Source organism: Misgurnus anguillicaudatus, chromosome 2 (assembly GCF_027580225.2).
Source record: "Misgurnus anguillicaudatus chromosome 2, ASM2758022v2, whole genome shotgun sequence".
NCBI lineage: Eukaryota > Metazoa > Chordata > Actinopteri > Cypriniformes > Cobitidae > Misgurnus > Misgurnus anguillicaudatus.
Genome location: NC_073338.2, coordinates 50,567,614 through 50,581,082, shown reverse-complemented (window position 1 = coordinate 50,581,082; position 13,469 = coordinate 50,567,614). Strand labels below are relative to the sequence as shown.

General features: G+C 34.5%; 1 protein-coding gene and 1 long non-coding RNA gene across 2 annotated transcripts in view; one reads left to right on the top strand and one right to left on the bottom strand.

The window, feature by feature from the left end:
- The window catches only part of LOC141349067 (tripartite motif-containing protein 16-like protein), a 267,698-nt gene that overhangs the window by 207,922 nt on the left and 46,307 nt on the right, over positions 1 to 13,469 (top strand). The gene's annotated exons all lie outside the window — the stretch shown is intronic.
- Positions 8,414 to 9,742, bottom strand: LOC129443195 (uncharacterized). Its single transcript, XR_012371217.1, has 3 exons — positions 9,413 to 9,742; positions 9,236 to 9,267; positions 8,414 to 9,137 (listed from the first exon to the last, which is right to left on the bottom strand). It is a non-coding gene; the product is annotated as an uncharacterized lncRNA (long non-coding RNA).

Below are 13,469 nucleotides of genomic sequence, written 5' to 3'. Positions count from 1 at the left end.
TAAAGGTTTAATTGATCCAATAGGGACACGACAAGTGGGTGTTATGTTTACAGTCTAGGTGGAAGCGCTTTCCATCATGCCAGAAATGGGCATGAGTCAGTCTTTCGAGGGCGACCATCTTTAAACTGTGTCTATTTACTCGCTCATCAGAGGCAGGCTGTTTATGATTGTCATGTGTTGTGTTGTGTTGTGTTGTTTTCTCTCTCCGGCTTTGTGAAGTGTGACGCATGTAGGCAAACGAAGGCCAAAACAATACCATAACCACGCTTGTGAAATACAGTGACGCATTTAGCAGCATTGCAGTATTTTATCAAAAAGTGCACTTAAACTTTTTTTTACAGTATTATAGAATTGACATTTCAGTACCATACAGAAATACTTTTGATGAAAAAAGTGCCATAGGGTCTCATTCCAAATTATGTAAAACTGTCTATGTATAATATAAGGCAGGGGTCTCCAAAATTTTTGTGAGCAACTGCTACCACAATAAATAAAAAATATTCTGGAGAGGTACTTTTTTTTGATATAGTCTATTCAAAACTTAGTGATTTTATTTTATTTATTGATCATTGTTTAAAATGTCAACATACATAAAAGAAGCCAAGCTACTATAAAATATGTAATAAATAAATATTAAAATTGAGGATAATAATAGATGTGCTTTGGCGGGCAACTCGCAGAGTCTGTGCGGGCAACCTGGTGCCAGCGGGCACCATGTTGGAGACCACTTGTAAGGCATCAGCACACTAACACCAAGACTGACTAAGTGAGCGTATGTCAATGATCCAAGCTTAAGAATCTAGAACACAATTCATGACTCTCTTTGTTTCATAACCGCTCTATTTAATGGTAATCTCATCTGTTTGGCCTAATTTGATCAATTTGAACATTTCTCTATGGTGCTTTCCATACACTGGAGTCACATGACTTTATTTGCTGTCTTTTTTCATGCCACAATGTGATTTAATATATTAATATTAAATTGTAAAAATGTATTTACTGCAAATTCTTGTTAAACTGTTCTTATATAATTGTTTTTCTTTTTTTAGGTGCCATTTCCATGAAAGCAGGCATCATTTAACGCTGCCTAAAACCAGCCTTCCCATTTCAAACATAGATAGCTGTCTCTAAATTGTTTTGTCTCAAGGAAGCATTTTTGGTCAAATGAAGCCTTTAGGTTGAGACATCAGCTTTTCCTCCACTAAAATAAATGCACTTTGAAACATGTTTGGTTCTCCCTGTGTCAGGCCAAAAACATTCAAGTTAGGCAAATTGGAGATGCCAAATTGTCCCTCTCCCAACCTGTGTCTGGATTAACTTGTCTGAATAAAGTTGTGTATGGATTGACCGGTTCTTGCCATGAATATAGCCCTACATGCTGGAATAAAGAATAAAGAAAGAAACAGGTTTATTTAAAAATAATAAGCCTGACTGTACATAAAAAAGTTTAATTGCAGACTTTGTTAAATAGCACAAGCACATTCTTTACATTCTGTACTCTTTGAGTCATTTGTGTTGTCTGGCACTTTTACATGGTTTTTCCACTGCCCATTGGATCTAGGCCTATCTGAAATATTTAAAGAGGGGAAGCGTTGTTCAGCTCCCACCCTGTTCATTACATCACCCAACATATTTATAACCCGGCAGCAGGAACAAGAATTTGGCATAGAGCCCGGTGAAAGTGTGCTATCTGTCGGTCAACATGACCTCTTCCTCTCAAACATCCACTCCCTCGTTTTTTCTCCTTACAGTGCACATTTCCAGCTTTCGGTACACTTTAAATTGTTCTAATATACCATTAGTTACAAGTATGTATACATTTGATACCAATATCAACCTCTGAGGTACTAATATGAACTTTTCTGATGCAAGGGGGAACTTTTTTGAAGGGCACCTCCCCATTACATATTTTGACCATTTTTTTCTAACAGTGTAGTTTATACAACTTTCACCACAACAAAGAAACTTTTGTGCAACAGAAAGCTTCTGCTCTTAACGTTTCAGCCAAAAGTGGTTCATTGAAAAGAGTATGTGTGCGTGTGTTCACGATTCACTGCATGGGTTAAATATAAAGGTCAAAGTCCAAGTAGGGAAGCATTTTTACTTTACAGTACAGTTTTAAGTATCTGTACTTTACTACATTCTGAAGCATGCATACTTTTTACTCCACACTGTAAAATATTTCTGTAAAAATTACAGTATTACTGGGTATTACTGGCAACTAGCTGCCAGTAACTTACTGTAAATTTTACATTGATGTTATTTACTGGCAACAGTTTGTTTAAAGTTAAATGAACATGAAACATTTTCAGTCTTTATCTTTTACAGTAAGTTACTGGCAACCAGCTGCATAATTACAGCAAATATTTTACAGTGAAATGGTTTGATATTTCATAAGTACGTGTAGCTTTCTTTAACACTTAAGTACATTAGAAATCTAGTACTTTCCTGTTTTTAAGTTAGATTTTAACTAACTTACATTACTTTCACCTGAATAAAAGTAAAAAAAGTATTTGATATTTTACTGATTAAGTGTTAAATGAAAGAGGTAAAACGCTATGCTTGAAATGTTTGTGAAGTAAAAGTTTGCAAACGAAAAACACTCTTATAATGCACTGAGAAAGCTTAGTAAAATACTTCACGTCCACCTCTGGTTAATATTGAGCCTGATGAAAGCATGCTACACGTGACAATGACGTCACTTCAGAAACTTCCTGGACTTATCAGCACCACTCCCTCTTCTTTTCCTCTTTTCCAGTGGATGTTTCCTCTGAGAGCAGACAGCAAGGCTAGCATGTTTTACTTGAAGCCAATTGCATTTAATGAAAGATTAGGGTTGGGAGTAACGAATTACATGTAACAGGACTACGTAATCAGGATACAAAAGAAACCTTTAGTAACTGTAATCTGTTACAGTTACGTAAAAAAACACAGTAATCAGATTACAGTTACATTCTGTAAAAAATGGGAATACTTTCAGGATTGCAAAGGTTTACACTGATATTCAAGCTACAGTAATGTGACCAGATTTTTCAAATAAAACTGGGGACATGTCCAAGTTCAATAGTTAAAATATCAATGAAATCTTATTTGTTATCACCTGCGAATAAAAAACGAAGACAAAACCTTTTTAAATGCCTTTTTATTGTTGTTGGGTTACTAATTCAATTAATTTCTGTAAATCACTTTTTATCCTTTTAACAATGCAATGATATGACATTAAGTCATTTAAGTGTCATTAAAGTTACGTCTAAGTTACTACTTCAGTTAATTTCATAGCATTGTAAATGTGGACCAGAAGGAATAATGGAAACACCTTTACACAAAACAAAATGTTCAGTACCACGTTGTGATCAGTTCACTTCATTGGTTTATTACTTTAATTTAAAATGAGTAGTCTACTCACAATGTCCCTTCTCAATCTCTGTTGTTTTATAGGTAGGAGAATTACCACTGCCAACGTCCCCGGCCAAATTACGGCTTCAGTCAGCATTTTAAAATAAGTGTAGACTTTGTGTAGACTTTTTAAACCTACATGTTAAGAAATAAAAACAGAATATATGTGTGTGCACTGTAAAAAATACTTTGCTGCCTTAAAATTTTTTGTTAAATCAACTCAGATTTACAAGTCATGTCAACAGAGATGAGTTGTCACAACTTATAAAATATAGTTGAAAAAAGTCATAACAACTCACCTATAGTTATAAAAACTCATCTCTAGTCAAGATAAATAATAGTAAGTTGAAATGACTTGTAAATCCGAGTTGATTCAACAAATAAATTTAAGCCAGCAAAGTATTTTTACTGTGTGTGTGTGTGTGTGTGTGTGTGTGTGTGACCTTGAAGGGATCCAAAAGTAATCAGATTACATTACTTTTATATTTTGGTGCCTGGAAGTTACTGAATGCTTTTTTTATGAAGTAATTTGTAACTGTAACAGAATACATTTAAAAAGTAACCCTCCCAGATCTGTGAAAAAGTAATGATTTTTTATTGACTATGAGGAACACGAAAACATTTTAATATTACGGAGCCCCTAAGGGGACATGGAGCAAACATTAAATAAAGCGCGCACGTGCACGCGATAGTTTTTTTACTCCAACAGCAAAATTCCACTTCTCTCATTGAAATTATCATGACATAAACCCTTAAGGATAAAGGCATTGGTTTTTTATGGCTTATCAGTGGCGGTTGGTTGAGAGCCAAGGAGAAAGTGACAAAAACATTAAAGTGGTGGTTTCCCGTACAGGGATTCGTTTAATTAAGACTAGGTCTTAGTTTAATTAGGAAATTTAATTAGTTTAAATAAACATTCCTTACTAAAAACATTACTTATGCATTTTAAGGCAAATCAAAGGGCACTGATGTATTTTAAGTTATGTCAGTGCAAGTTGTGGTCAGTTTGGACAGCTCTTACATTTATTTTAGTCTTGGACTAGTCTAATCCCTGTCTGGAAAACCACCCGTAAAGCATTACTACATCTTGTTGTCACGACTACCAGTAGTTTAATGCTATACATTAAGGGCCCAGCTTGAATGATTTTATGAAGCAGTATGACGGTTTTCTTTTAAAACGTTTATGTTCGTATTAAGTCCAAAAACAGAGATGTTTCAACTCTACCACCCACATCTGAAGAACTGGTGGAAGTGAATCATTATTCACCCACTTCAAAACTGCACTCTCTCACCTCCCATGCACACAAACACACACGCAATTATACACCGCTACAGTCGCTGTAACACAAACCCACATCACTCGCATCCTCAATATCACCATGAACCAGCACAATTTTTGTAGCGTTTGCTTTAATCATCTAATTAAATTCATTCATTTTCTGCTTCCTGTTTTCCTCTCTGTGTCCTCCTGACATCTCTGTCCATTTATTATATTATGATGCTTGTTTTTGTATCATAACTGTATGAAATAAATAATTGGTTAATCTTTCTTTTTTTCTTCCTCATACTATTCCAGCATCTATGGCTATATTCATTGCGAGAACTGGTTAATCCATTCGCAGGTTAGGGGAGGGACAATTTGGTATCACCGATTCACCTAACTTGCTTGTTTTTGGCCTGTGGGAGAAAATCAGCAACAGTGCTACCCACTGAGCCGCCCTTTATTGATAAATATTTAACTAAATGTCACTGTTTAATTTAGATACATATATAATAATGTATATAATGAAATACTTGTGTGATAATTATGTTTTGGGGACACTGGGCTTAGCTGTTATCCTCAGGACAGGTCTGCTTTTAAAGTCAATTTCTGTATGAAAAATATAAATCTTAACATAAAAATACAAAATGAATGTCATTTACAACAGTTTTGTGAACTTTGTGCTTAAAACCGGCTGCAGAGAAAACAAGCATTTGGGTAATCGGACACAAAACTGTGTATAATCACTGAAAGCACTTGATTTAAAAGTTAATTGGATAAATAAGTTAAAGTAACAAGCAAACACAAATTAGACTTCGTCATTATTGAATCTTATCTACCACGCTATCACGGAGGCGGCTTGTGCTTCAAATTCCCACACTGTAAAAACCCTTGGCAACCACACAGAGCAAAAGATGCGATCTGACGCAAATGGCCGCCAGTTTTTTTCCTCAGCATCCGGTGTTTGCAAAATGCGTCACAAGCACATATATTTCTGATCAGGCCTACAGATGATTTGTTCAGGACTTGGAATATGTATGGAAAGGCTTTCAGATTATATGCAATAGACTATGACAGCTTTGAGATGATTCAATGTACACAATCTATGGGCATGGGGCATTCTTAAGTGCTAAATAATATGCCCGCTGTTATAGCTTTCTAGGTTGTAAAGTACAGCACATGATCCAGAAATGATCTAAAGGCAGGGGTCAAATGTAAACCTGACTCGTGTCAATTGTTTAATCATTGTATAGGCACACATACTGTATAGATAGTATGTCTGATCTTTGATTTTGGCATTAGTTTTATAATGTTAAAGGCTTTTAGCTACAACCATCAGACTTGCTATTTGCTACTGTTGGTTAGGAGGTGAAATTGTTATTTTAGTTAACATTTAACTGAACATAAATATTTTGATGTGCAAAAAGAGTCACGAGTTATATTCTTGTGAATAACACTGATCCCTGATACTTGGACAGTGCTGCCCTCAATTGGTAACATGGAGTGAAAATATGTAAGCTGGGATTAAATAAAAAAGCAGCTCTTTCTTGTTGACATCTCATTATACTGTTTTCCATCATTTCTATCAGTCTCTGTTAAAGTGAGCACGGTAGGCTGTATAACTTTGCAAGAGTGTCCTGTCACCTTCACCAGGAACAGATCAGTGTTCAGAATCTGGACAGCAGCGCCCCCTGCAGGTTATATCGAAGAATACCGCAACATATCAAAAGGCGCTTATTTGTATTATAAATTAATAATAATGTATTGTGACAAGATGCAAGGTCATAAAAATAAGATAAAGGAATTTATATAAGCTTAAATGAAAACGTGATAGATTTCCAATCCAATATGTGATTTCAGATAAATGGGGGAATTCAGGTATTTTTTGCGAATCGCAGCTTTAGTTAATGGTGCGTTAAGCATTTTTAAATGTAGAATTTTCTCAACCCAAATTACTAAAATGCAATTTACTTATTTTTAAACTATATAAAGTATAAACTACCTTACAAACGCCACTGGAGTCTGTATGCTTTAATGCAGGGTTCGCGAGCCCTCTGGTGGTTCGCGGGGGAATTGCAGAGGTGTTCGAGAGTTAATGAGAAAACAATCAGTGAGTTGCAGTTAAATCATAAAATGTAAATAAACAAATTTAAAGTAAAAATAAATCTAATTGAAAGACTTACTAACAAACATATTTTGTCAAATCTGAATGTCATGTGACATTATACCACAATATAAAATAAAACTGAGAACTCATGCAAAATACACAGACCTGTAGGCTATTATAAAATAAATCATCCAGGTAAAGTTCATAACAGGTAATACTAACAATAACTATATAAAATACTACTGATATAAACTTTAAAACACATACAAATTTAATGTTTTAAAGTTGCACATGTGCTATTAAGTTATTGAAAAATTTACTGAAAATCTCAAGGGGTCAAATAAGTCAAGGAAGTTCGGCTGACAAACAAGTTTGAAAACATGATTTCTTAGTTAATTTACAATAAAAAGAGTTTTTAAAAGTTAATTACTCTAGACTGACCTCTTTATAAAGTAATAAAAGTCTTAAATCTATAGAGAATAACCTTAAACGTAGTGGTTCTAAATGTATTTTGCCATTATCAGTTTTTATTATTTAAGTTATCAATGGTAATATACCTAAATTTAATACATTTTGACTGTAAAACCTGCTCAATATTTTTAGAGTATATTCTATGTCATTTTGTGAAAAGTTATTTACAATAATCTATTCAAGTCAAGAGGTATTTACCAGAATCCATTTGGAAACCTTGCTGCCAGTGCAGTACTTCACACGACCTGAGGCTGTGATGATGAGCAGCGACCTCTGTGGGTTAAAAAACAACATACTACAGGCCAGTTAAAGGGCCCCTATTGTCCGATTCACATTTTTTCATTTCCTTTGGTGTGTAAGTGTGTATTAGTACATGTTAATGATATTCAAAAGGTACAAACACCAAAGTAAAGGATGGCGTGAGTTATCATCTCTAACGTAAATGTCTTTTCTTGAACTATACAACAAACACACGGGGCCTCATTTATAAAGCGTGTGTACGCACAGATTTGATCGTAAAGTGTGCGTAGGCAAAGATCCACGGCAAAGTCCATATTTATAAAAACTGTCTTTGACGTGGAAAAGTGCTTAGCGCCACGTCAGGGTCTGAGCAGACGTACGCACTTTTGCTTGTCTGATTGCTGCAGGTTTTTGGAAATTCTTGCTGTTTGAAATTAGGTTTAAACATTGACAAGCGCTCTTTTATATATGTCTGACATTATGCATCGTTTAAAGGCGGAGATCTGAAACTGTTTGGCTGCGCGCACAAGTTCAAGTTCATTTGCGATTTATAGATTTGAAAGGGGTACGCGCGTTTTCTGTGCGTACATTCGGTTTATGAATCACACATACGCATTTTTGTTAAATGATCGTAAGATCAAATGTAGGATGGTTTTTACGCAGCATTTTATAAATGGATTGTAAGCAACAGTTTACTTCCTGGAATTGGTGATGTAGTAAAGACCGACATTATCATAATTTCTCCCGCTTGGTCTCACAGCCTGTAAGTTAACTCATGTCAGCATTGCATTAAGCTCGAATCTTTCAAACATGGTAAGGAGTGTCACATTTCCGGCTGATGTCAGAGGTATTCAGGCCAATCACACTGTACAGATTAGCTGGCCAATCAAGGACACAGAACTTTTCAAATCTATAAATTTCAGGAAGAGAGTAAAATCTGGAGCTACAAAAATGTACGGTATGTGGAAAATAATGTGTTTTTTAACCATAAACCACACAAACACATTGTATTACACCAAATATACAAAATAACATTGATTTTTAGCAACGAAATAGGTGCACTTTAAAAGAGAGACAGCTTGAGCTGGAGACAAATAACCAAGCACACCCATTAGACATAGACAGTCGGGATAGTTTGCAAATAGATGTAAAAAAAGAAAGCAAACTTGTTCATTCAAATTAGGAAAACTGTCAACAGGTTCACATACAGTGTTTGCATCTGACACAATTGCATGTATGGTTTAAGATAACAAGGTTTTTTTCAAAAAGATATCTGAAAACTGCAAATTCCAGAATGAAAACTTTAAGAATAAATATTACTCACAAAATCATTTCAGAAGCAGTTCAGAATATTTATTTAATAAATGTTTTACAAACAGTGGACAAGACTATATTTCTGACTATTCATTTAGTTTTTGCTTGATAAACCTAAATCACGTACTACAGTAAATTTAAAAACATTTAGGTTATATAAGGAAGGACATAAGTTGCAAATGCATGACATTATATGCAGTGTGATATTTTGGAAAAACTATTTGAAAAGCCAAGTTATGGGCAGGTTGCATTTGCTATCTTAATATCATTTCGATGGAAATCCTGCTTTGTGCTCCACACTGTTTTGATAACATTGACAAACTTTTGCTCGTCAACTTTCTTCTTGATCTGAAAAAAAAAATAGAACAAACCCCGCATAGTATAATAGGCTTTAAATATGTGCCAAAACAGTCTTGAACAGCACATGTTTAACTTTAAAATTTTACCTCAGTTAAGATGTTTGCCTTCATTGCAGGATCTGTAAGCTGTTTGTCAGATGACACTTTGATTCGCAACAGCACCTTTCTGCCTTCATCTTAGCAGAGACACAAATATCAGTACACACATAATACAAAAAACACCAATGTTTAGATTTAGCCTATTTTAAAATTTGAGCCACTCACCTCTGCTACAGTAAAATGGATACGCATTCCTGCAACTCTTTTTACTCAGTTTCTTGGAAAACATGTTTATTGCCAAGCAGTAATAGTCTGTAATGTCTGTAACGTTTTCTGAATCATCAATCAAACTAAAGCCCCCTATCCACATAGGGAGACTAAAGGAGTATACGGTGGGAGTGATTTGGTTCAGCTGGTCAATGTCATCCTCACTATACACAAAAACTAGATCTGTATATGTTTCTTTGCAGTAGCTCTGTGCATTCGTCCAAGTCATTGTGTTGCCTACATAGTAGAATTGTCTGGGAAAAAGACTGGATGCCCTCGTCCAGAAACCTGTAGAGAGAAGGAACCAAAACACAGATGCACAGAAGACACATTTGAGTTGTCTTCAACTAATCAAACCAATTAAGGTTCATTACATACATAAGATTATTGTACATACATTTTATCACTTTTTTACCTGTAGTGACTAAAGATCTCTCTAACCTGAGAAATGAAACAGCAGCACGATTATTGTTTTCATGTCTGCAGTTTACTGAAGCTCAAGTCGTCTTGCGTTTATAGTCAGATGGTAAATCTGTAAGTGTGTTGTTTATGTGATGTTTAAACATTTATTTGTTGCTTAAATTCTCAGCGATTGGTTGACACCAGTCAGCATGCTGTGTTGTTTTGAATAGGGCACAGTGACCTTCAAAGACTTGCAAAAACGAGACCTATTTGTGTTTTTCCGTAGATCATATGGCTGAGTGAATTGGCATGTTTTTGTACAGCAAATACAAATGATCATAAGAAGGAAAGTTTTCACACATTGGATATATGCTAGTGCACTGCAGCATGATATACTATAAAAACTCTGAAATAACATTGCACTCGTAAATCATTTTTGCGGTGAAATTAAAGACAAAATCACACCGCTCACAACCGTTCTCTATATTTACTTTTTTGTTTGTTATGTAAATGATAAAGAAACATTGCATTTTATTATTTTAAAACTCTTATAAAACATTATTTCAAAATTTTCTGTAGAAACATTGCTGTAGAAAACACAATCCACTTATTAGTTGTTGATGTTTTGTTTCATTTAAAGTCACCATTATGGTGATCAGTGTTTGTTTTAGTTGAACCCTTGATGTTATGCTTGCTAGTTTTTTTCCTGGTTGCATTAACTTTGTGTGTTTAAACACATTTGTTATAATAATGTAAATTAATAGTGCAATTCTGCGGTGTTTGGTATGTAATGATAAAGATCATCATCTAATTCATTGATTGACTCACTCATCAAAAGTTTGGTTTCTAAATATGGAGAGAACATTATATTATGACATTGTCATTACGTTTTAAATAGTAGAATGTAACATTCCTCTAACATTTAGAAAACCAAAAACTTTCTTTAAAAGCTTAAAAAACTGAGCAGTTTTTATGTTTGGCAGAATGTTTTTGACGGTTAATTATTTAATACATTGTGACGATTATAACGATTAATTGCCTGTTTATTGCTTTGACATTTAATTCTCATACATTTTTTTGTTTATGAAATAATTTTCACATATTGTTGTGATTATTTAAATGAAATCTTTTGCAAGGTTTATCTGGCAGTAAATATGTTTACACATACCACATTTTTAAAGTAATCTGATACTGTCTCGTTTATACAGGCACTGCAGCTCCCCCTTATGTTTTTTAGAGAGATGTGCAATCATCGCGGTGATTGAGGTCAAACAATTGCGATGAGAAGATTGTTTAAGCATTGTGACAGCCCTAATCTGGCTTCACAGAAATGGCTCAGTAAGTTCAATGATGACATTTAAGTAGCTTTTATAAATGTGCCTTAAAAAACATTACTGGTAAGCCACTGAACACAAAACTGATATATTTTCAGATATGACAGTGCAAGCTTATTTAAGTTAAGACACCTCAAATATGCAGTTACTGTAAGTCTGGGACTGTAAATCCAAGGCAATGCAAATAAAATTTCCTTGTATAACCCTGAGCTTTTCAGACATCCAAATATTTTCCGAGGTTCTCCATGTAAATACTGAGCTTAAGCTACAAGTTAAAGGAGGTCACATGCCTGATAAATGTAACAATATTGGTATAGTTAATATATAGCTTATTCTAGTTACAGTTACTTCTTGTACTTGTTCAGACTGTAACGTGTCATTAGATATATATACTTGCTGCATGATGGAGATGTGATACATAGTGTAGCATTGAGAAAATGCAAATATGGAATTTGTTAGCTGACCTGTGCCAGTTAGCATCTTCTTCTGAATATCAATGAATTGCCACCATGTATCTAAAAGGTAATACGCCAATTTATATTAAGAAATACTTGTCTCAAAGAAAGTTAAGGGTTTCTGTGTTTACTTTTATTATGTAAGTGCTTTACTGCGATCATGTTTTTGTTTAAATGTAATCACATTTTTTATTGACATTATGCCACAAATATTATTGATTGAGCTTTTGTATTGAACCCAGAATATTTTTATTTATGTAAATAATATAAATGTAAAATCTACAGTAAGTTACTGGCAGCTAGTTGCCAGTAAAACCCAGTAATTTCTACAGAAATGTTTTACAGTGCACCATATCTTCATTGTCATGATTAAAAGGATTTAATCCAGTGCTGCGGTTGGATAGTTTAGATTAAAGGAGCGGTGAATCAAAAACTCAATTTTAACTTGATAATTTGTTATATAAGAGGTCATCATACTTAAATGAACATCCTGCAAGTTTCAGAACTGAAAACGTCCGTGCTACTGAAATATAACCGTTTTTGGCACCAAGCCAGCTAAACACTCCAGTGTGGAATTCGGAAATCTATGATGTAAAAGTAGAATTGAAACACCTCCCCATAACCAAAAGGACACGTCTACTTTTGTAGCCCCGCCCACAGCTTCGCGTGACACACGTGTGTCTCAGTAAGTAAACATGTCTTTAAAGATTGACAAATGTAACCAAAATGACTTTTAAATAAAATTTTTTCTGAGAGACTTTTATTTTGACGCGGTGATCTGTTATGATACCATGGAAACGCATTTTCAGTTGTGGAAGAACCACGTGGGAACAACACAGAAGCTAAATACTTCAATTCGGAGGCTTGGAACTTAACATTAGCAATATGCGTGGATAAAGTTTGCTTTTGAAGAAGTTCCAGCTTGTGTGGGGAGTGTTTGTTAACGTTGTGTACATGGATTCATTTGTAAAGAAGTCGATGCTGGATTTGCAGAGAGACTGTGATTGAAGCACCACTTATATTCGATCTGACAACAATGACACAGCAGTATAATAATACACAGTAAGACATTTTACTTTATTTAAGTTACTGCGTTTCACTATTGCTTAAGAGATCGCTTGATATGTCATGTTGTAACATCCGTGTCTAAACACGTTTGTTTGACTGTTTTAATTTACTAAAAACATTAAACGATTAATAAAGGTACAACACTTAACAATACGACTGTAATTTAAAGGTAGAAATATACAAAGTTAGTTATAAGGAAGGATTTCTCAGCCGCAGTTTAGATTCTGATGCCCGTTTACTGTGTTGTATACGGTAATTTAGGCGAGTTGTGTGTGAAAGGTCAAACACTCAACAAAGCTTATTTTTTATCATATGACTGTGGTATGTAACATTACGTGAATGTAAAAGCAACCTCACAAGCACAATAGAAATATACAAAGTTATTGATAAGGATTTATTAGCCGCAGTTTAGATTCTGATGCACGCTTACTGTGTTTTATACGGTAATTTAGTCACGTCGAGTTTTGTTTCTACTTTACTATACGTATTGTCATTTATGTGTATCATCTTTAGCACCCAGAATCTTTTGTGGCTCAAACATATTTGTGTTCGGCTGCTATTTTTATCACATTAATGTTTTTAAAACATTTCCCCACATGTAATTCCAATCATAGCAGTGGGTGTTTACGGTCGTTCAGGTCTTCAATGCGGCCCGCCCCTTCAAACGAACCATTTCTCAAAACAGCCACTAATACATGTTACAAAATAGCCTATTACTTATTGCTTTTGATGTTTTTGAATGTAAAAACCATGCGA